General features: G+C 34.2%; 1 pseudogene; it reads left to right on the top strand.

Moving 5' to 3' along the window:
* The first annotated feature begins 14,605 nt into the window (after nucleotides 1-14,605).
* On the top strand, nucleotides 14,606-17,992 carry LOC104119419 (laccase-15-like; annotated as a pseudogene).
* The last annotated feature ends 4,901 nt before the right edge of the window (nucleotides 17,993-22,893 follow it).

The raw sequence follows: 22,893 nt of genomic DNA, 5'->3' as shown, positions 1-22,893 counted from the left end.
TCAACCACAAGAATAATATAGTTGAACAAATAGAGAAAATACTACGGCAAATCTATATTAACATAACAAGAAAATCATCCTTCAATAGGTTCCATCAAAACCCTAGATTAGGAATTTAGCTACTCATACTCATAATAACAATATCCCAAATATTTTGCATTATTAAAATAGAGAGTAAAGATGAAAATATGTAAAAATGATGATTCTAACTCCAAGGAGTGTTTCCACAAGCTCTTCTTGCCTCTAGCTGCCAAAAAACGTCCTTCCAAGTGGTGTTTTAGGTCTATTTATATGTGTAGAAGAAACCCTAAACGTGTGGTCCGAGTCCTAGTCAAACCCGGAATGAATTAAGTCTTCAAAAGTCGGATTGGACCTGGCCTCAGGCCTGGCGTCACCAGCCTAACGCCTGGAATTTAGCTGTCCTCGCTAGGCTAAAGCCTGGTCCAGCCTGGCCTTAGGCTAGCCTCGCCAGGCTAAAGCCTGGTCCAGCCTGCCTTAGGCTGGTCTCGCCAGGCTAAAGCCTGGTCCAGCCTGGCCCCTCCAGATTTCTCCTTTTCACTGTTCTCGAGCACACCTTTGACGTTTAAGTATCCGTTTTGCTCTACTTTCATCTCCAATTCACCTACACATAAAATAGACTCCATTATGTGCAAATAAAATATAATTTATCATTAAATCATGTAAAATGCAAGGCACATAATGTACGAAACTATGAAATTATAGCCACACATCAGGTCACATGTAGAGTGGCTTAATCTTGAAAATAGATCTCACGTAGATTCGTAAATGAATTGGAGATATAGAGGGTCTGGTAAAATATGGTAACACACTTATTCGGTAGCCAAATTTGCTCCATAACTTATTTCTGAAAAAAGAAACATAAAAAATGTTAGGTGTCCTCCTACATGATCCATGTTTTTGTATTCTACTAAAATACTGTAAATTTATGGTATTAAAATCTTATCTCATTGTAGATATTTTGAGTTGATTTGGCCTTGAATTAATAGAAACAATTTAGCAGGATAGTAAATGGTTGAATAGGAAACAATTTAGCAGAGGATATGAAATGGTTGAATGGGAAACACACTAGAACATTTGTTATCCTTTTTGGTTCTTTGTATGGTGTTAGATTTCAGCCATCGAAGAGTAACTTGAGAGAAGAAATTTCGTTTATTCTCATTAACAGAAAATAAGAGCTTTGTACAAATATTTATAACTAACTACCAACTAATCTGTTAATACAACGCTAAATAACTAATGTATACCTCTAACTTCTAACATGTACAAATTGACCCCTATACTAACTAATGTATATACACAACACTCCAACACTCCTCTTCAAGCTAGAGGGTGTAAAATGTTTAATACTCCAAGCTTGCCAAGTAAGTAGTGATGCTGTCCTGAACTCAGTCCTTTGGTCAACAAATCTGCTTGTTGGTCCTTAGTGTGCACATACTTAGTTTCCAAAAGTCCTTGCTTGATCTTTTCTTGGATGAAATGAAAATCAATTTCGATATGCTTGGTTCTCTCATGAAATATGGGATTTGCTGCAATTTGCATTGCAACTTTACTGTCAGAATAAAGAGGAACTGGATTTTGCAATGTGATTCCTAATTCATGAAAAAGTCTAGTGAGCCACACAATTTCTGCAACTGCAGATGCCATACTCATATACTCTGCTTCTGCACTGCTCCTGGACACTGTATGTTATTTTTTTTATTTCCAGGAAATCAATGAGTTTTCAAACTTCACTACATAGCCACTAACTGATCTTCTAGTGATAGGGCATACTGCCCAGTCTGAATCACAGAATCCCAGCAATGTATCTTAGGGTTCCTTGTGCATCAGAACTCCCATGCCAGGTGCTGCCTTCAAATACCTTACCACCCTAATAGCTGCATCCATGTGAGACTTCTTTGGAGCTTGCATGAACTGACCAAGGGTCTGCACAACATAGCTTATGTCTGGTCGAGTGACTGTTAGATACAAAAGCTTGCCTATGAGCTTTTGATATCCCCATGACATCTACGATAGGATCATCTACCTGCATCCCAGCTCCTTTATCATACTCCACTGAAGTTAGTTTTTGATTAATCTCCAATGGTGTAAATGCAGGCTTTCCTCCACTCAATCCTAACTCAGAAATCAACTCCAAAGTATACTTTATTTGATTCAATAGAATGCCCTGTTGTGATCTCAAAACTTCTATTCCCAGGAAGTATATCAATTCACCTAATCCTTAACTTTGAATTGCTGATGCATAACTTTCTTGGCCTTATCAATCATGGTGCTGCTGCTACCAGTAATGAGTAGATCATCGACATATATGAGAACTATGACAATGTCATTTCCAGATCTCTTAGTGAACGGGGAGTAATCAAAAGCACTTTGATGAAAACCTGCATTTAGCAGTGCTTCTGTGAGCTTCAGGTTCCACTGCCATGAAGCTTGCTTAAGTCCATATAAGGACTTTAGTAATTTGCACACCTTTGTCTCCCTCTGCTTTTGAAACCCCTCTGGCAAGTCCATGTATACTTCTTATATAGATCTCTTTGGAGAAATGCATTAAATACATCCATTTGATGAAGTTTCCAATCTCTAAAAGCTACAATAGCTATGACAGACCTCAAAGTCCCCATTTTGGAAACTGGAGAGAATGTCTCATGATAATACAAACCTTCATGTTGATTGTATACCTTTACTACAAGCCTTACCTTGAATCTTTCTACTTCTCCATTTGACTTATACTTGATCTTATACATCCACTTGGAACCAACTGTAGATTTCCCAGCAGGTAAGGTAACTACCTCCCAAGTCCTGCTATCCTCCAAAGCCTTCACTTCTTGTTGAATTGCATCTATCCACCTCTTGTATTTTACTGCTTCTTTGAATGAATGTGTCTCCTTCATCACTGAGAAGACATGCAAGTAATCTTTGTACTTCTGAGTGACATTATCATAGGATAAGTAGTGAGAAAGAGAATATGCACATTGTGAGGATTTCGGCTTCATTGTAACATAATCTTGCATCCATATAAGTGATTGTTTGGATCTAGTGGATTGCCTAATGTCTGCAGTAGAGGGTCCATTAGATGTTGGCATTCCTTGCAAGGTAGGAAGAATCAGATTTTCTTTAGCAGAAATTGTTGACTCCTCAACTAAGCTTCCAGGTACTGTGGATACAAGCTCTCCTTCCAGTTGTTTTGGGGTGTGTTCTTCCCTTTCATCGATTGCAGGTTGGTCTGCTGGATTCTCAGCTGAAGGCTCAGCTGTTTGATCCAAGGAGAAAATTGGGGCATGCATTTCAATTGCTTGATCATGCTCTTCAGGATTGTTTGCTTCTGAACAGGTCTGTTAACCTGTTGCAGACATAGAAAATCTTCTTGGTTGTGTATCACTATGTGTGGATTGATCTGCAGCTGTGATTCTTTGAAAGGAAAAATAGATTCTCTAAAATTGACATCTCTGCTAACAAAAAAATAGTTAGTTTCCAAATCTAGTAGCCTATATCCCTTTTGTGTGAAAGAGTATCCTAACATGACTGCTTTCTTGGACCTAGGTGCAAATTTGTCCTCCATCAATAAATTTGTAGTATAATACAAGCAACTAAAAACTCTTAAATGAGCAAGTGATGGTTTTATTTTGTGTAGCAGTTCATATGGATTCCTACCACTCAATACCTTAGAAGACAACCTACTTATGATGTAGAGAGCAGTTTGCACACACTCAACCCAAAATATTTTTGGTAAATTTGCTTGAAATTTTAATGCCCTTGCAGTATCTAATATGTGTCTGTGCTTTCTCTCTACACTCCATTTTGTTTTGGAGTGTAGGCACAGTTACTCTGGTGAATCCCTCCCTTATCTTGGAGAATCGTGTTCCATTGGTTGTTTTTAGTTCCATTGTTTGTTCTAATCACCTTAACAGAGGTATCAAACTGATTCTTAACCATGCAATATAAACTGTTTCAAGAATACAATGGTCTCACTCTTCAATTGCATTAGAAATATCCAAGTTGCCCTTGAGTAGTCATCTACAACAGTAAGAAAGTAATGTTTCCTATCATGAGTTGGCACTCTATATTGCCCCCAAACATCTATATGTACTAGTTCAAATGCTTTAGTGCTCTTCTATTCACTATCAGGGAAAGCAAGCCTAGATTGCTTTGCCATAAGGCATATAAAATATTTATTATGTAAAATACTATCTACTTTATTCTTTAGAAATGGAATGTGCTGCAAGACTGGTGTTGAAGCTTGTCCTAGCCTCATGTGCCACATCCAACTTGAATCTCCTGCTCTACATTCATTTCTAACAGCTGCTACTAACCTTTTTACTCCTCTTCCTTCAACAAGTACAACCTTTTACTTTCCTTACCAACCCCCTCACCTTGCCATTGTAGAGGTCCTGAAACACACATAATTCAGGCAAGAAAATAGTACACATAATAGGTCTCTTGTTAACTTTGACACTGACATAAAGTTAAACTTGAAATCTGGTACATGGAGAATATTTTTCAGTATGTTGTCAGCTGATAACTGTGAATTACCAATATGAGTAATATCAGTACTAGTTCCATTAGGCAGCCTTACTGACTTCTTTTTATGTTTGGCAATATTTTGAATATTACTTAAGAGGTTTAGGGTAGAAGCTATATGGTATGTAGCTCCTGAATCAACAATCCACTCATCTGTATGCATACCTGAAGAAAGTGAGCAAATTGTACCTACCATGTTAGCTTGTGTCTGCACTGTGGCATCACCGGGTCCTTCCTTGCTAAGCAGGCTCAGGATGTGCTCGTATTGAGCTTTAGTGAAGAAGTAATCACCACCCTTGCTTTGCAAGTTCCCAGTTGCTAGTGGCCCTTCTACATTATTGGCTGTCATATGTCCTCCTCTTGGTTGATATCCTCTATTCACCTTGAAATCATCTAGATACCCAATGATTTTGAAGCAATTCTCTTTAGTGTGTCCTTTCATTTTACAATGCTCACACTATAAGAACTGCTTTCTTCCATAATAGCCTTGTCCTCTTCCTGCTTTCTGTCGCGATAGATTTCCCATGGCTTGTTGACTTTCATCCTGAGAAATCAGTGCATATGCCTGATTAAGAGTTGGTTTATTAGTCTTCATCAGAATCTGCATGCGTGCTTGATCATATGTGTCATTGAGCCCATTTCGGAACTTCATTAATCGTTGTTGATGCAGATGAACAGTGTGTTCCATTGCTCTTGCACAACCACAACTTTGTGAAGGTAACTAACACATCATACTCTGCCCAAAGCTCTTTCAGCTTAGTAAAATAAACAGCAACAGAGTTAGTTCCTTGTGGTAACCTTGAAATTGCTCTGTGTATCTGGAAATCCTCACTCGATTCACTTTATCAAATCGCTCTTTGAGGTCTTCCCATACAGCATGCGCATCAGACGCGTATATGATTCCACTGACGAGATCCTTTGAAACTGAGTTCATGATCCAGGAATGCACTATTGCATTGTAGGTCTCCCATTCCTCATGGAGAGTATTCTCAAACGACTCCTTTTTGCAATCCCCTATGATGAACCCTAATTTTCGTTTAGCCTTTAGAGCTAGCTTCATCGATCTGCTCCACATCACATAATTTTCAGAGTGTGTGAGTTGAATTAGAATTAACACCAAGCCTGGTGTGTTCGAAGGTTGAAGAAATAATGGATGTGTGTGATCAATCTTCTCCGTCACAATTCGAGCCAGCAATTAAGCTAACAAACAATAGGAGGAGAAATTGTGACCTAATAGAAATCTATGTGTAAAAACTCAGCTTTACCTAATAAATTTGAACGAGAACTTGGAGGATCGGTCTTCTCCGCTCTGATACCATGTTAGATTTCAGCCATCAAAGAGTGCCTTGAGAGAAGAAATGTCGTTTATTCTCATTAACAGAAAATAGGAGCTTTGTACAGATATTTAGAACTAACTACCAACTAATCTGTTAATACAATACTAAATAACTAATGTATACCTCTAACTTCTAACATGTACAAATTGACCCCTATACTAACTAATGTATATACACAACACTCCAACATATGGCTATTAATCTATTAATCCTTAGTCTAGGCTCCAAGTTATATCATTCTTCTTTTGAAATTATTTTTTGTCTCTTATGTAGGAGAGAATAGAAGAAATCCAAAGTTAAAGACCAGAAACTCCTGCACAAATTTTACCTAATGATGCACTTGGTATAGTCTTCGGTCCCGAGAACCCTGACCGTGTTCGAGGGTTAAGCATGGGTGTGGTTCCAACTCTAGTATTCAAGCAAACATCAAGGCGATGTGGTTGTTCTTATATGGGTTCATATAGCACTAGCGCTCCACCTCCACATTGGGAGCAAGAGTTGGCGAATATGAGATCACAATTAAATGCGTTAACAAGCTTATTTCAAAGGAACACAGGGAATATCCCTGAGGAGTTTGCTCACTTATTTCCGGCTCCTCCACATGTACAAATACTTGAAATTCTGATTAGAGGGATAATTAATTATCTAAAACAAAAAGGATTATCTGTTTTTTGTCCCCTATTAAGTTTTGCAAAGTTGTCTTTTAGTATTGCATGTGGAGCTTAAAGCCTACTTCTTGTTTGTCATAATTGAATGTCTAAGGAAAGCATGTTTCTTTTTTAAAGTTTTAACATCTGGTTTTCAATGGTATGACATATGATCATAGTGATTTAGAAACCAATAAAAATGTACCCTGCCTCATGGTAGAGTTACAAGTGAATTAAAACGAAATAAGCAAATTGTTACAACACTATGTGTCCTCTTTGTCTAAGCTCCTCTAAGAATGGTTGTGAAGTCAGAGATTCTCTTGTAGGCATTCTCTTGTTCGGTGGTTTTTGGTTAAGGAGAGGTAGTTAGTGATGATTTTGTGTTTTTTAGTGGTAGAGATACCTATGCATGGATAAAAGATCATGAGAAAATGATAAGAGAAGATTGATTATCAAGATTGCTAGTGCTAGTTTTGTATATTTTGGAATTTGTTTTGGCTGGTCGCTTCTGCGTAGTGGACTAATAGCACGTCTCGTTTGTTGGAAATTAAATCAAGATTAATTATTATTCCTAAGTTGTCTAAGATTTAGTATTTACTAGGTTACTTAATTCATGTCTAGTTAGGTTTTATTTACCAAATTCATATTGAAATAGGTTTTGTTAATCTAGTTAAATTTGGTTTGTAGTATTATAAATATAGGTGCTACTACATATTTTCTATTGTAGAGAGATAACTATGATGTAGAGAGATCCAAGAGTACATGAGTTTTGAAAAAGCCTCCTATCACATTCTCTCCCTAGTTTAATAGATTTCTTATATATAGTCTTTGTTAAATTTTTTGCTTGTGCCTAAATTATTCTTGGGGTATTTCAATCTTTCAAATTGGTATCAGAGCTTGTGTGAGATTCTGTCAGAGTCTGTGTGAGATCCAACAAAAATAAATATGGATACTCTATTACCTAATTGTCCCGTTTTTGTGTTTGATGGCAAAAGTAATTTCGAAACTTGGTATCAACAAATGAAGACTTTTTTTAAGGCTATTGAATTATGGTCCACCATTGATGAGGATTTGAGGAACCCCCGGAAGGTACAACGTTGATTGGTGATATAACTACGAAATTGGAGAAGAAAAGACATTTAGATTAAACTCTACTATCTCGTTATCAAGGTTGAATTGCATGTATCTAAAAAAATATTTGCATGCAAGATCATCAAAGGAGGCTTGAAAAATCTTGGTGAAGTCATATCGAAAAGTTGTTGAAATAAAGAAGGAGAAACTGCAAGAGTTTAGGAGTCAATTTATGTTGGCTCGTATGAGACCAACAAAGTCTATCAAAGAATTCTTTACAAGAATTGAAAAAATAGTCAATTATCTAAGGACCAATGGAGAAGTACTGGAAGAAGTTAAAGTTATTGAAAAAATATTGCAGTCTCTAAGTTTAAAGTTTCTCATGAGGCTACCAAAGATCTTAGCACTCTCAGACTTGATGATTTAGAAGGTGAATTGGTGACATATGAGAGATCATTGAATAAACAGAAAGATGAGACAATGAAGGATGCATCGCAAGAAAAGGATGATCAACCAAAAGAAAAAGAAGACACATCAAATCCGGCGGAGATAAATCAAGAAGGCCAAAATTAAAAAGCAGAGGCGAAAAGAAGAGAAGGTACATGTAATTTTTGTTGTGATAGAGATTATATTGAATGCAAAGGAAAGTCAAATAATATTCAAATTGATCTTTCAAAAATTCAAGCGATTGATAAAAAGGATAATTTAGTTGCAAAGGATGCCAGTCAAAAAAATATTGGTATTTCACAAGAAAAATTATTTGATGGTATTGAAGATAAACCGGGTAATGAAAGAAGCAAGATAGTTCATCAAGAGAAAGTTTCTAATGATCCACCCAAGTTTGAGGCAAAAATAGCTTGGGATTCAGAACCACAACAATGCATGACAATAGATATTGAAGATGGAATAAATTTTATGCCATTGTTCGAAATTTCATGTTTTAAAGAGCATGACGAAATGTCTATTGTTGGCATTACTCTACAACCTGTAGAATGTTTAATTGGAGTTGAATGGGTGTACAAGTCCAACCACAAGGCAACTGAAGAAGTAGATGATTTCAAAGTAAAGAAAAATTATATTGATGATATTTTGAAGGGATTTACCATGAGTAAAGACAAATCATACATGAGCAATATTGAAGAGAAATTGAAGTTAACTAAAGATGATACTCGTGACTTTGTTGATGCAACATATTTTAAAAAATTAATAGATAGCCTAAAGTATGTAACTTCTACAAGGTTTAATGTTACTCATGGCATGCTCAAGTCTGAAGATCTTAGTTTAAGGGAGGCTGCTGGAAATTAAATCAAGATTAATTATTATTCCTAAGTTGTCTAGGATTTGGTATTTACTAGGTTACTTAATTCATGTCTAGTTAAGTTTTATTTACCAAATTCATATTGGAATAGGTTTTGTTAGTCTAGTTAAATTTGGTTTGTAATATTATAAATAAGGGGTGCTACTACATATTTTCTATTGTAGAGAGATAACTATGATGTAGAGAGATTCAAAGAGTTTATGAGTTGTGAAAAAGACTCCTACCACGTTCTCTCCCTAGTTTAATAAATTTCTTCTATATAGTCTTTATTAAATTTTTTGCTTGTGCCTAAATTATTCTTGAGTATTTCAATCATTCATTGTTGAAACATGTTCTCAACAAGCAAATCATAACTCTGTTGAGCCGTAAATTCTTTGAACTCATTCTCTTTCATGATGAACATGGAGGATGAGTCATTCTTTATAAGTCGGTGAATTCTTGCTTCGTCGCATTGAAATCTGAAATTACTATTTTGTTTTTGCAGGCACACGATTTAGGAAGTGTAGCTCGATCACCAATTGGGCCAAGAAGATCCTCTGATGAAAGTAACAATGTGAATTGGGCGAATGACAATTAGTAATCTATTAGGATAAACTTTATTTTCTGGGTATTGTTGTTGAACAACTCTTTGAAGGTAACAATCTGGATGATATAATTTTTGGATACTTGTGTTTTATATATGATGAATATATTTTGTTTATTTAGTTCTCTGTTTGTGTTAAAATTAGTATAATGATGAATGTTTGATTACACAAGGAGGCAGTAAAAAAGATTTAGATGTGGAATTACAAAATTAAATTGTTAAAACTGCAATATTATAATTATAGAGGTTTAAAATGCCAAAATATTATATTTACAAAAATATTTTATATAATTAAAGCAATAATGGCGGTTATAATGCCGTACTAAAAACAAAGGATTTTAACGATACATTATTGCAATAATGGCGGTTACAACCCCCGTAATAAAAGATTTAGAAAGCGACGTCAATAGGTGCATATTGCGGCAATTTTTAAACAAATTACGGCGATTACGATAGAACCGCCGCAATATACTTGTGGCGACAGTGCTGGGAACGCTATTTTTGGTAGATTATGGCGGTTTTGAACCGCCACTATATGCATAAATAACCGCTGCAATAACCACCTTATTAGAGTCTTCACATGTCCGAACCACCTCAACCTTGCTTCCCGCATCTTGTCCACCATAGAGGTCCCACCTTGTCCTAAATATCCTCATTCATAATCATATCTCTCCTAGTATGCCCACACACGAGGTTGTGAGTTGCTCTGATGGTAAGCACCCTCCATTTCCAACCAAGAGGTTGTGAGTTCGAGTCACCCCAAGAGCAAGGCGGGGAGTTCTTGGAGGGAAGGATGTCGAGGGTCTATTGGAAACAGCCTCTCTACCCCAGGGTAGGGGTAAGGTCTGCGTACACACTACCCTCCCCAGACCCCACAAGTGGGATTATACTGGGTTGTTGTTGTTGTTGTATGCCCACACATTCATTTCAGTATCCTTATTTCCGCTACTTTCATCTTCTGGACATGAACATTCTTGACTGGCCAATACTTCGCCCCATACAATATCGGTCGAATCATAACTCTGTAAAACTTATCTTTAAGTCTTGGTGGCATATTCTTATCACACAAGATCTGGATGCGACCCTCCATTTCATCCACCCCATTCCAAGACGATGTGTGGCGTCTTTATTAATCTCCCATTGCCTTGAATTATAGACCCAAGATACTTGAAATTTCCTCTCTTGGGGATGACTTGTGTATCAAACGTGACTTCTATGTCAGCCTCGTACATGACGTCACTGAGCTTGCACTCTAAGTATTCTATTTTAGTCCTGCTCAACTGGAAACTTTTAGACTCTAGGGTCTGTCTTCAAACCTCCAGCCTATTATTAACATTGCCTTACGTCTCGTCAATCAATACTATGTTATCTGCAAATAGCATGCACTATGACATCTCCCTTGGATGTCCAATTCATCCATCACTAAGGTTAATAAGTATGGGTTGAGAGTTGATCCCAAGAACCTTATATCTGCTTAAAAATGTATCGCCCTATACCTTCTAGTATTTGGCTCGAATTAAAGTTCCTTTATTCTGAATCAATAAATTAATAAAAAGTTAAATATAAATCACTATAAAAAAAAAAAGGCAGCCCGTGCCCGCTATGCGCGCGGGGTATATAGATCACTATAAGTTAAGTTCATACTTTAGTTTCACATTATATCAGTGTTGAAAATTGTGATAGTTTGACCGTAACTTAAATTACATCAATGAACCAATAAATTCTTTTTGCCTCTGGCATAATCTTTTACTAGTTGAAAAAAACAAAATCATTTTTGAAATTACACCTGCAGTTAATCTTGGTATATCAACCCTTACTACTTCAGAGAAAACCTTTCTTTTCATAAAAGACAACTCCCTTGTTTTGTATACTAATTCACAAAAACATTAATTTATTTGCCTCTGTTTTACAAAGTTGTTAATATATGGCTTATGTGACCTGATCATAAACTTGGAGTCATTTGTCAAATATCCATTCACGGCAAGCTTTCCAGGTTTTCATAAACTAGGTGAGACTTTTCCTTGTTTACTACGTATTATTCTTTTGACATCCAAAATTTATTCTCTGTTATTAATTTTCATTTTCCCTCATAAACAGCGAATTGAGCTCCGAAGCAGATTTAATCAGTACTAATTTCGCATGTATATATTAGCTAGTTTTACTATGATGTGATCAAATGCATGCTAATTGTGCCAATGTTAACTAGCAGTTAAAGTGACATTTTCAAACCATGTAATTTGTAATAGCATTAATTCCGTCTATGACTTATTTTGTCTTGATAAATCCGCCTAGCTACTTTTTCTTCTCTTTTTTTCCTCCCTTTTTTAGTTACCTGAGTTTTGAAGTCTTAAATCCAATTCTCAGAGATAAAGAAGAAATTCATACTGAGTTGGCAATTCTAAGAGAAGTTTCGAAAAAATTCAAACAAAGATTAGTTTATTACGCATATAATATTCCTAAATGGGAGATAAAGAAAAGTCTAAATTCAGTAGGAGAAAATTTACGTCAAAAACACTCGCATATTCGCATTTATGGATTTTCATAATTTCCACTTAAGGAATTTTAGTGCCTCGGCAAGACTTGTTATTTTCCTTAAGCACCACATTGTGGTTCCCAAAATTCTTTTTATATCGTGTAGTAAATTGAGATAGTCACTTTTAAGTCCGCTATTTAAAATATATTCACAATTTATAATGTATTTAAAGATTAACTAATTCATCCAAATTTCAGGACTAAGTATCCTGAATTTGAAAATTCAGGACTTATAGCCCATTCGGCCTAGCTGAAAAAAACAGTTTATTTTGAGAAGTGTTTTTTTTTCAAAAGTACTTTTGGTGAAAAACAGTTTGTGTTTGGCTAATTAATTTAAAAAGTACTTCTAAGCATCAATTAGTGTTTGGCCAGCTTTTAAAAAGTGTTTCTAAGTGTATTTTTCTCAAAAGTGCTTCTAAAAAAAGTGCTTCCGGGAAGAAACTACTTTTTTCTGCTTCTTCAAAACTGCTTCTTGCTTCTCCTCAAAAGCACTTTTTTTTCCTCCTAAAAGCTTGACCATATACTTCAAATTTGAAAAAAGTACTTTTGAACTAGGAGAAGCTTGGCCAAACACGCTATTAGTGTCCGGAAATTCAGGACTTAGTGTCCTGAATTTTTTATCTAATTTGAAATTCAGGACTAAGTGAACCACTAATTTAAAATTCAGGATATAAGATTTGAATTTCAGAACATAATTTTTAAACTTTAGGACACGATGTCCTAAATTTTTGAACTACTAATTTAAAATTCAGGACATAAAATTCGTACTTCAGGACAAAATTTTCGAACTTTAGGACACGATATCCTGAAGTTTGAATTTTGAGCTTTAAACTCTAGGACATTGTGTCCTGAAATTTGTGTGAAATTGGCTAATCTTTAAATACATTGTAAACTGTAAATATATTTTAAATAACATGCTTAAAAGTGGCTAGCTAATGTCATTTCCACCAGTAAACTTCGCATAATCTTATCAAGATTTGTGTGCTGATCCAATGATTATCTTTTGAGGTATCAATATCGATTAAAAAAAATTTGAATCTACTCGGTATTATAAAATGAAGGTAACAAACAGAGGACAATTACCGAATAGAATTGGCATTCAACTAGTCCAATCCAGGAGGAAACAAAAGAAAAAAGAAAAAAGCAATTAAATAATAACATATAATGTGTTAATCAAAAAACTATCTAAAATGAAGAGGGTAATTTTTTTTTTACATATATCATTGTTTTCTAGGTTACAAAACTAGGGTTACTAGCTATAGACAGTTATATATTTAATTTGTTTTTCACATATCATTTAACTCGATTGCGTAAAAAAAATACACACTATCAGTTAGTTACGTTAATGTTGATTATCCATTCTACGAAACGTGACGAGGTTCGTTCTATTATTGGCCAACTTTTGGGAACATTTTGGAGCATTATTAATTGAAAAGCCACTCTCTAAAGGGTTAATTTCTTGCGTATGGTTTAAAGATGTTTTCCTAAAAAATATTTTTATGGAAAATGAGTGATTTTATCATTTATTTTTTCTTGTTTGGTTGGTGAGTGAAAAAGTTTTTCCGAAAATATTTTTTTATGCTACTTCCCTTACTCCAAGTCCCCATGTTTCTGTGCTCTCCCCCCCTCCAAATACCCAACATTTTCAGGACTATATTTTCTTCGAGACTTTAATAATTCTTCTAAATTTCACACAAACCCAAAGGAACTAATGTGCTGCTTTATTTTTTATGCAAAAATAATATTGAAATTTGTGCTCCATAACTAAAAAGAAAATACTCTTTTTTGGTTGAAAAAGAAAGTACTCTTTCTACAATATCAAAATAAAGTACCCATTTTATTGAAATAAAAAAAAATACATTTTCTACATCATGAAAAGAAAATACTCACTTTGTTGAAATAAAAAAAAATCCCTTTTCAACATCATTTTCTTGAAATGAAAAAAATATTTTTTCTACATCATAAAAAAAAAGTATTTTTTTTGTTAAAATAAAAAAAACTGCTTTCTTATATCACGAAAAGAAAATACTCATTTGTTGAAAAGACAAAAAAAGCTATCTATAACAATATGGAAAGAATGTACTATTAATAATATTTTTATTTAGGGTGGGGCAGTGGTGAGGGGTTGGGGGTTGGGATGGGGGTGGGTAGGTGTGGAGGTGGGGGTGGGTAGGTGTGGGGGTGGGGATGAGGAATATGGTATGGAATGTTGAAAAAGAGTTTTGGAAAATATTTTTCCTTCTCTTGATAAGGAAAATATTTTACACCAATTGGAGGAAAATGAGTTCATGAGAAAAATATTTTCTAAAATATTTAAGCCAACCAAACATGAAAAAATTGAAAAATATTTTCGAAAAATATTTTTATTAGTACCAAACACACCCTAAAATTTTCACAATCATATATCCATTTAAGTTAAAAGTTTAACATTTTGTTGCTGCTAGTTTTACTACGTAGCTTCAATCCTTTAAGTTGGCTACTCTAAAAACTCTTGAGGCTTCACTATATATTTTTCCATTATAAATACAACAAGGTAGAGAAAACTGGAAGAAAGAAAAGGAGAAAACTTGTCTAAAAACTTATGGCTGGAAAATTAGTTATGAAAAAATCTACTTTGTCATTCATACTTCTTGCCACTTTCTTCCTTTCTGTTGCTTATGGTCGCCATTATCGTTTCATTGTGAGTTTAACTTTTAATGTTTTTCGGTTAAGGCCATCAGTCTAATCTGCATTTCTTTTCATCTTCTGAATATCTGATCATATATAGATTTGGCTAAATAACGTTGCGTGGCCACAGGTTAGAGAAGTTTCTATTAATAGGCTCTGTGAATCAAAGAAAATTCTTACTGTCAATGGACAATTTCCGGGGCCAACTATCTATGCTCACAAAGGGGAAACTATTATAGTTGATGTTTACAACAAAGGGAAATACAACGTCACTATTCACTGGTATAGGTGTTATCTCTTTTTTCCCCCTTATAAATAAGCTTCGCACGTCACTATAGTGGTATCAGCGACTCGACCCGTATTATATTTTACATAAAATATAATATATTGCCAACGATGATCAATAGAAGTTTGCCAAATAACTTATTTCCGTTGATTTTAACTTTTATATACTGACGACGTATAAAAAATTTGTAGGCATGGAGTCAAACAACCACGATATCCATGGTCAGATGGTCCTGAATATATAACCCAATGTCCAATACAAGCAGGTGGTAGATTCAAGTAAAAAATCATATTATCTGATGAGGAAGGGACACTATGGTGGCATGCACACAGTGGATGGCAACGTTCAACAGTTCATGGTGCACTTGTTGTCTATCCCAAACAAGGGACTACTTATCCTTTCTCGAAGCCTCATCGCGAAATACCCATCATTATAGGTACAACCAGATCTTTCTATAATAACATTCCCATATAACAATCATTAGTGGCGAAACTAGGAATTTTTTCAAGGGTATTCAAATTTGAAATAAGCGAAATTTTTTTCCCCACAAAGGGTATTCAATATGTGTTATATACCTTTAATTAAAACATAATATTTTACCTATATACACAGTGCAATTTTCCGTCGAATGGTGGTCATTTGACCACCCTTGTGACCATGTGGCTTCGCCACTGACAATCATTCATTACAAAAGCCAAATTTTTCTCGGAACCGATTTTTATGTAATGTTATAGAGTAATATATGTCTTCTTAACAACACTTCACTATAACAACCAAAAAATATCATAACAAAAGACTGCTATAGATAGATTTGATTGTACAAGCAAAGGCAAAACTAAATCGAGTTTTGTTCATTCATTGCGTTAGGCTTGAAATACACACACACACATATATATATATAGCTTACATTTTAAGATTTACGTTCATTCTGAACTTACGAACTCTAGATTATTGTTTCGTTTCTATCTACAATTTTTAGACTAATAATTAGTGATTGTCTTCAAATTTTGTATGCATGTGGGTTTTATTTAGATTTGTCACCAACTCTAACTTACTACTTATTCCAATTTTGTTTGGCTTAAAGGTGAGTGGTGGAAGGAAGATATTAAGAAACTCGTGGATGAATTTGTAGCATCAGGAGGTCAGTCTAGAAATTCTGATGCTTTCACTATCAGTGGTCAGCCAGGTGATCTTTACCCTTGCTCAAAGAATGGTAAGTAAATCCTTGGCTATATATATCAGCAGAGTAAATGACATTGACTTATATTCTCAATCCTCTTGCATCATAGGCATTAGTTACCCACAAAAATTAGATAACAGATTTGGCAATAGAAATCTTTGTATTAAACTCAAACTTTTCCATTCTATTAGGTAGTTGAAACTTGAAAGTAACCTTTTCTATGCACTAATAGTAAAAATAAAATTTCACAACTATCATGTTAAGTTAACCCAACAATAATACGTAAGAGGGTTGACTTTTAAAAAGTAACTTATAAGCTAAAAGCCAAAAGTCATAAGTTAGTAATACCTAATTTTTATTTTTGTACTTTTCATGCCTAAAAGTAAGTGCTTTTAAACACTTTTTATCATTGTTAAACACAAAAAAAACTAGAAAAGCACTTAAAATAAACCAATAATATCAAGCATAGTGTGTGTGTGTATATATATATATATATATATATATATATATAATAACATGAAAAATAAAATAATAATATATTCAATAACGATGTAATTAATTGCACTTTCAGTGTATATATATATATATCTCCCGTTTTAGGCCACTTTATTTTCTTGATTGTTTTTAATGGTTGTGTAGGAACTTTCAAGCTAGAGGTGGAGTTTGGGAAGACTTATCTACTGAGATTTATAAGTGCTGTAATGAATGAACTTATGTTCGTTAAAATTGCAAATCACAATCTAACAGTATTTGGAATAGATGGAAGCTACACAAAGCCATTGACACGAGAATATATTATGATAACCCCAGGACAATCAATCGATTGCATTTTGAAAACTAACCAAAAGGGTGATCAATATTACTATTTAGCTGCTAGAGCATATTCCAATGGGACTACCTTTGATAACACAACTACTACAGCAATTTTGAAGTATAAAGGGAAAGATCACAAAACTTCATCACCTCCTTTATTTCCATATCTTCCCTCTTACTATAACACCACTGCTGCCGTGAATTTCAGTGGTAGCCTAAGAAGTTTAGCTTCCAAAAAACATCCGATTTTTGTCCCCCTCGAAATAAAAGAGAGAATGATTTCCACTATTTCAATTAATGCATTCCCCTGTCCTGCAAATGGTACAAACTCTACATGCCAAGGGCCTAACGGGACACGATTTGCGGCTAGTATGAACAACATAAGTTTTGTCAAGCCAACGTACGATATATTAGAGGCCTATTATTATCACATTAACGGTGTTTTTGGGACAAAATTTCCTAGTTTTCCGCCATTTAAATTCAATTACACTGCTGATTACATGCCTTTGGAACTTGAAATATCGGATTTAGGGACAGAAGTGAAAGTATTGAAGTATAATACTACAGTTGAAATGGTTCTACAGGATACTAATTTGGTCGGTTCCTTAGACCATCCAATGCATCTACATGGATACAATTACTATGTTGTCGGATGGGGATTTGGAAATTTCGACGAAAAAAAGGATCCTTTGAATTATAATCTTGTTGATCCTCCTCGAGTAAACACAATTGCTGTTCCTAAAAATGGTTGGACTGCAATTAGATTCAAAGCAGACAATCCTGGTAAGTTTTAATTTCTTCATAAACATTTATTTTCATAGCTTAATTATTATTATGTGATTAATTATCACTTTATTTTATTATAAATATAATGTTGTTTGTAATTTTTAGGAGTTTGGTTTATGCATTGCCATATTGAACGTCATATAACATGGGGTATGAAGACTGCGTTTCTGGTGGAAGATGGCGAGTACCCAGAAGAACGGATGTTGCCTCCTCCCCCAGATATGCCACCATGCTGATTTTTCCCGGAAAGTTTCTTTATATATGTATCTAGAGAACTTATCCGAGTTTCGCGCGGTCTAACATAAAAAAATATAGAATTAGTTCAAACATTTACATTAAAAAGTTGCTGTAAGTCTAAAAACTTTTCCAAACATATAGAGAATACCAACAAAAGGAAACAAACATATATGATAATTAGACATATACATATAATATATAAGAGAAAGATACATACAAAAAAACTGTTAAAAACAAATCCAAATAGAAGGTAATGTATCTTTTTGTAATTTTTGTCAACAATACAAAAATTGATTGTACACAGATGCAAGAAATTAGGAGATAGTTTGAGTTAGTTTCATTTGTGTATGAGATGTAGTGGGTTACAATGGTTACTTTTTGCTTTGCTATATTGACTGTTATGTATTCTTTCTTCCGGATATCGAATTAATGAAAATGCATCCTTAGTTTGGTTTAATATATTACTCAGGAAGCTTATTTTTCTTGTTTTTCCATTACAGTCTTCGAATCCTTGTGATTCCTGAAATTACTTCCATCATAAACTTACCAATAATTACTTGACTGGCAAATCAAAACTATTTAAGCAACAAATTATGTATACAATAAAACAAATTACTAAAAGTGTTAGACTGAATTTATTAGGAGATACTTGTTCATCAACATCTTCTATTAATTTGATTTTGCCGTCGAGAATTAACCGGCAACGTCAAAGGATTCGAAAACATATTACACATAACTTTTTCGACCCCTGACCTCCACATACAGTATCCATTATTCTACCCCACTGAAAAAAAAAACATTGGGAAATTAAATTATCTATTTGAACCTCTGATGCTTTCACTATCAATGGTCAGCCAGGTGATCTTTATCCTTGCTCAAAGAATGGTAAATAAATCCTTGGCTATATACATCAGCAGAGTAAATGACATTGACTTATATTCTCAATCCTCTTGCATCATAGTTATTAGTTACCCACAAAAATTAGATAACAGATTTGGCAATAGAAATCTTTGTATTAAACTCAAACTTTTCCATTCTATTAGGTAGTTGAAACTTGAAAGTAACTTTTAAGATATAACCCTTCACTATATCAACTAGAGTTCTATGCTGATAGTAAAAATAAATTTTCACACTATCATGTTAAATTAATCTACAACAATAATATGTAAGAGGATTGACTTTTAAAAAGTAGCTTATAAGCTAAAAACCAAAAACCATAAGTTAGTAATACCCAATTTTTATTTTTGTACTTTTCATGCCTAAAAGTAAGTACTTTTAAACACTTTTTATCAGTGCTAAACATCATAAAAACTAGAAAAATACTTAAAAGCCAATAAACACTTAAAAATAAGCTAATAATATCAAGCCTAATATATATATATATATATATATATATATATATATATATATATATATATCTCCCGTTTTAGGCCACTTTATTTTCTTGATTTCCTTTAACTTTTTGTTTTTAATGGTTGTGTAGGAACTTTCAAGCTAGAGGTGGAGTTTGGGAAGACTTATCTACTGAGATTTATAAGTGCTGTAATGAATGAACTTATGTTCGTTAAAATTGCAAATCACAATCTAACAGTATTTGGAATAGATGGAAGCTACACAAAGCCATTGACACGAGAATATATTATGATAACCCCAGGACAATCAATCGATTGCATTTTGAAAGCTAACCAAAAGGGAATCAGTATTTAAGATCCAACTCATCATAATAAGATTCAAAAGTTGCAATTTGTTATTATTAAATTTTTTTAAAAGTTTTTTACTGCTACTTTGCATACGTTGGTGTTTTAACAAGCTATGTATTTTGCGTGTGTACACTGCCTTAATAAATTTAATTTTAAAAAAAAATTCACCTAAGTATTATATTTATATTCACTTTATACAATAAAATACAAAAGTTAAAACGTTATTAAAAACCCAAGCAAGCAAGATAAATTTAATAGTTCGATTCAGCCGGTTATTTTATTAAATTTATATCGTAGCAATTTTTCGATTACTCTATTTTGTATAACAAAAATAAGACTTTTTGAAACCGTCCCGATCATCTCGATTTCTCTTCGGTGTCGGTACGGTTTGGTTAATGTTTGGTAAAATTTTCTTAAAATATCATGTAAGAGTCGCTAATAGAATTTAGAGCGCGATAAAATACATATTCTCTAGACATTTTTACAGTTTAAAAGATGATGAATCAAGGGAATATGAAAGATAGCCATAATAGAGTGTAACGGCCCGACTTGTTGTTTGGTGAATTAGCATCTCGTTTAGCGACTTAAGGTCCCGAGCATCTTTGTGATATGTATAATGACTTGCGTGTGTGGTCAAGTTTGATTTTCGGATAATTCGAGATTAAATTTAAAGAACAATTCTTATTTTTAAAGCTTAAATGAAAAGAGTTGACCGGAGTTTGATTTTTGAGCAAATGATTTCGAAATAGGATTTTGATGATATCAGTAGCTTCGTATGGTAATTTCGGACTTAGGCGTATGTCCAGATTTGGATTTGGAAGTCCGTAGGACAATTTGACGCATTTTGGTGACAGTTCGAAAATAGAAGATTTTTAGAAAGTTTGACTGGGAGTTGATTTTATTGATATCGAGTTCAAAATTCGATTTCGAAAATTGAAACAGTTCCATTATGTCATTTAGGACTAGTGTACAGAATTTGGGGTCATTCCAGATTGATTTGATATGTTTTGGCACAAGTTATAGAATTTGAAAATTTCATAAACTCATAAGTTTGATTTGAGGTGCGATTCGTAGTTTCGATATTGTTTGATGTGATTTGAGGCCTTGACTAAGTTCGTGTCGTGTTTTAGGACTTGTTGGTATATTTGGTTGGGGCCTCGGGGGCCTCGGGTGTGTTTCCGATCATTTTGGGCTACTTTTGATGTTGGTTTTCTGATGTCTGGTGTTATTCTTCACGTTCACGAGGTGTCTCTCGCGTTCGCGAAGAAGGATTTGGCTTCTGGGACTCTGTTCTTTGCGTTCATGAAGAGACTCTCGCGTTCGCAAAGAAAGAAATGATGTTGTCCGTCACTAACTTCGGAAACTTATATTTTGCAATCTATAAGAAATTTGGAGATGATCCAAAAATAAAAGTTGTAGACCTTTGTGTTTAGTTTTCAGATATATAAACCATTTGGAATTTGGAATTGTGAAAGTTATGGTGGATACACTTCAGGCTATCCGGGTAGAGTTTAGAAATCGCGAAGAAGAAATTGCTGCTACACAGGGCTGACTTTGGAAGCTTATATCTCGAAATCTTAAGGAATTAGGAGATGAGCAAAACAAAAAAATTGTAGCTCTTGGTGTCTAGTTTTAAAAAAGGTAAACTATTTGTCATTTGGACTTTTGTACAAAAAGTTATGACCATTATACTAGAGGCTATCTCAGAAGAGTTTGAAAATAGTTGTTGAAGAATTTATTCATCGCGAACGCGAGGGGATGGCCGCGAACGCGAAGAACAAACCTCTGGGCAGCAGAATAAAGTCAAAAAATGAGACGGAAGTCTCATTTTTCCATTTTTGGACGAAGGAAGCTCGGGTGAGGCAATTTTTCGAGAGTTTTTCAAGGAAAACATTGGGGTAAGAATTCCTAACTTGATTTTGGTTAAAATACATGAATCTATTATTGTTTTTATCATAAAATTAGTGAATTGGGTTGAAAATGATAGAAATTTTTATACCATAAATTGAGGATTTGGAGGTCGATTCGTTATCGAAATTTGATAAAATTGGTATGGTTGAACTCGTATCGAAATGGGTGTTCGGATTTCGTAAAAATTCTGTCGGGTTCCGAGAGGCGGGCCTTGCATTGACTTTTTAGAATAAAATTTTACGTCGACATTTTATTATCCGAAATTATTTCCGATAAATTTTAATAAAGTTATACAATTACTTTGGATAGATTTGAGCTGTCCGAAGGTCAATTCAAGCAAGAAGACTATTTTGAAATACCGGCCTAACTTCAAAAAGGTAAGTATCTTTTCTAACCTTGAGTGGGGGAATTACTCCTTAGGCATTGAGTCATATGTAGTAATTGTGTAATTGAAAATTATGTATGCGAGGTGACGAGTGTGTACTTGGTTTATATGTGTAAATTATATCGGTTAAAATTTGTAGACGCCCTTATGTATTAAATTGGAAATTATTGGCACTTATTAAATCCTTTATGTGTCATACCTCATTCCTCGTTTGCCGAGCTTGTTTTTATATGATAATTTGGCGTGATTGCCACTTGGATTTTTATGTGAATTCTGTGTATTTGTTGATTTGATATTCCTTGAAAATAATCACCTTATAGATTTTCACCTATAAATAATTAACTAAATAAGTTTAAATTGAGGTGTTAATGTAATTATCAAGAATTTGGATTAATGAAGGCGTTGTCCTATACTAAGTTATTTTTCTATCTCTGTTGTTGTTATTGTTGTTGTTGTTGTTTTTGAGGTGTTATATACGTTGTGTGGAGCCTTGAGCTATTTGTTGTAAAATTTATTGATTTTGTTGTATCTTTAGAATTTTTTGTGGCCATTGGGCAATTTGTGATATGAATTGATTGTGTTGTGTTGTCGTTATAATGTTCCGTATGAATTGTTGTGTGATTTGAGTTATTATTATGAGGAGATAAGGGTGGCTTTCCACTGTTAATATTGTATGGGTATAAGGGTGGCATTTCACTGTGGTTATGTGTGTTGGGATATTGTATGAACGGAGTGATAAGGGTGGCTATTATACGGAGCGATAAGGGTGGCTATAGGAGCGATAAGGGTGGCTATTGATATTGTCAGAGCATAGGGATAAGGGAAGCTATTATAGGAGTGATAAGGGTGTCTATAAGAGTGATAAGGGTAGCAGTTGATATTGTCAGGGCGGAGAGATAAGGGT

This window comes from Nicotiana tomentosiformis, chromosome 4 (assembly GCF_000390325.3).
Source record: "Nicotiana tomentosiformis chromosome 4, ASM39032v3, whole genome shotgun sequence".
Lineage (NCBI taxonomy): Eukaryota > Viridiplantae > Streptophyta > Magnoliopsida > Solanales > Solanaceae > Nicotiana > Nicotiana tomentosiformis.
Note: the sequence above shows the minus strand (reverse complement) of the source record. Positions and strands in the feature narration are given on the sequence as shown.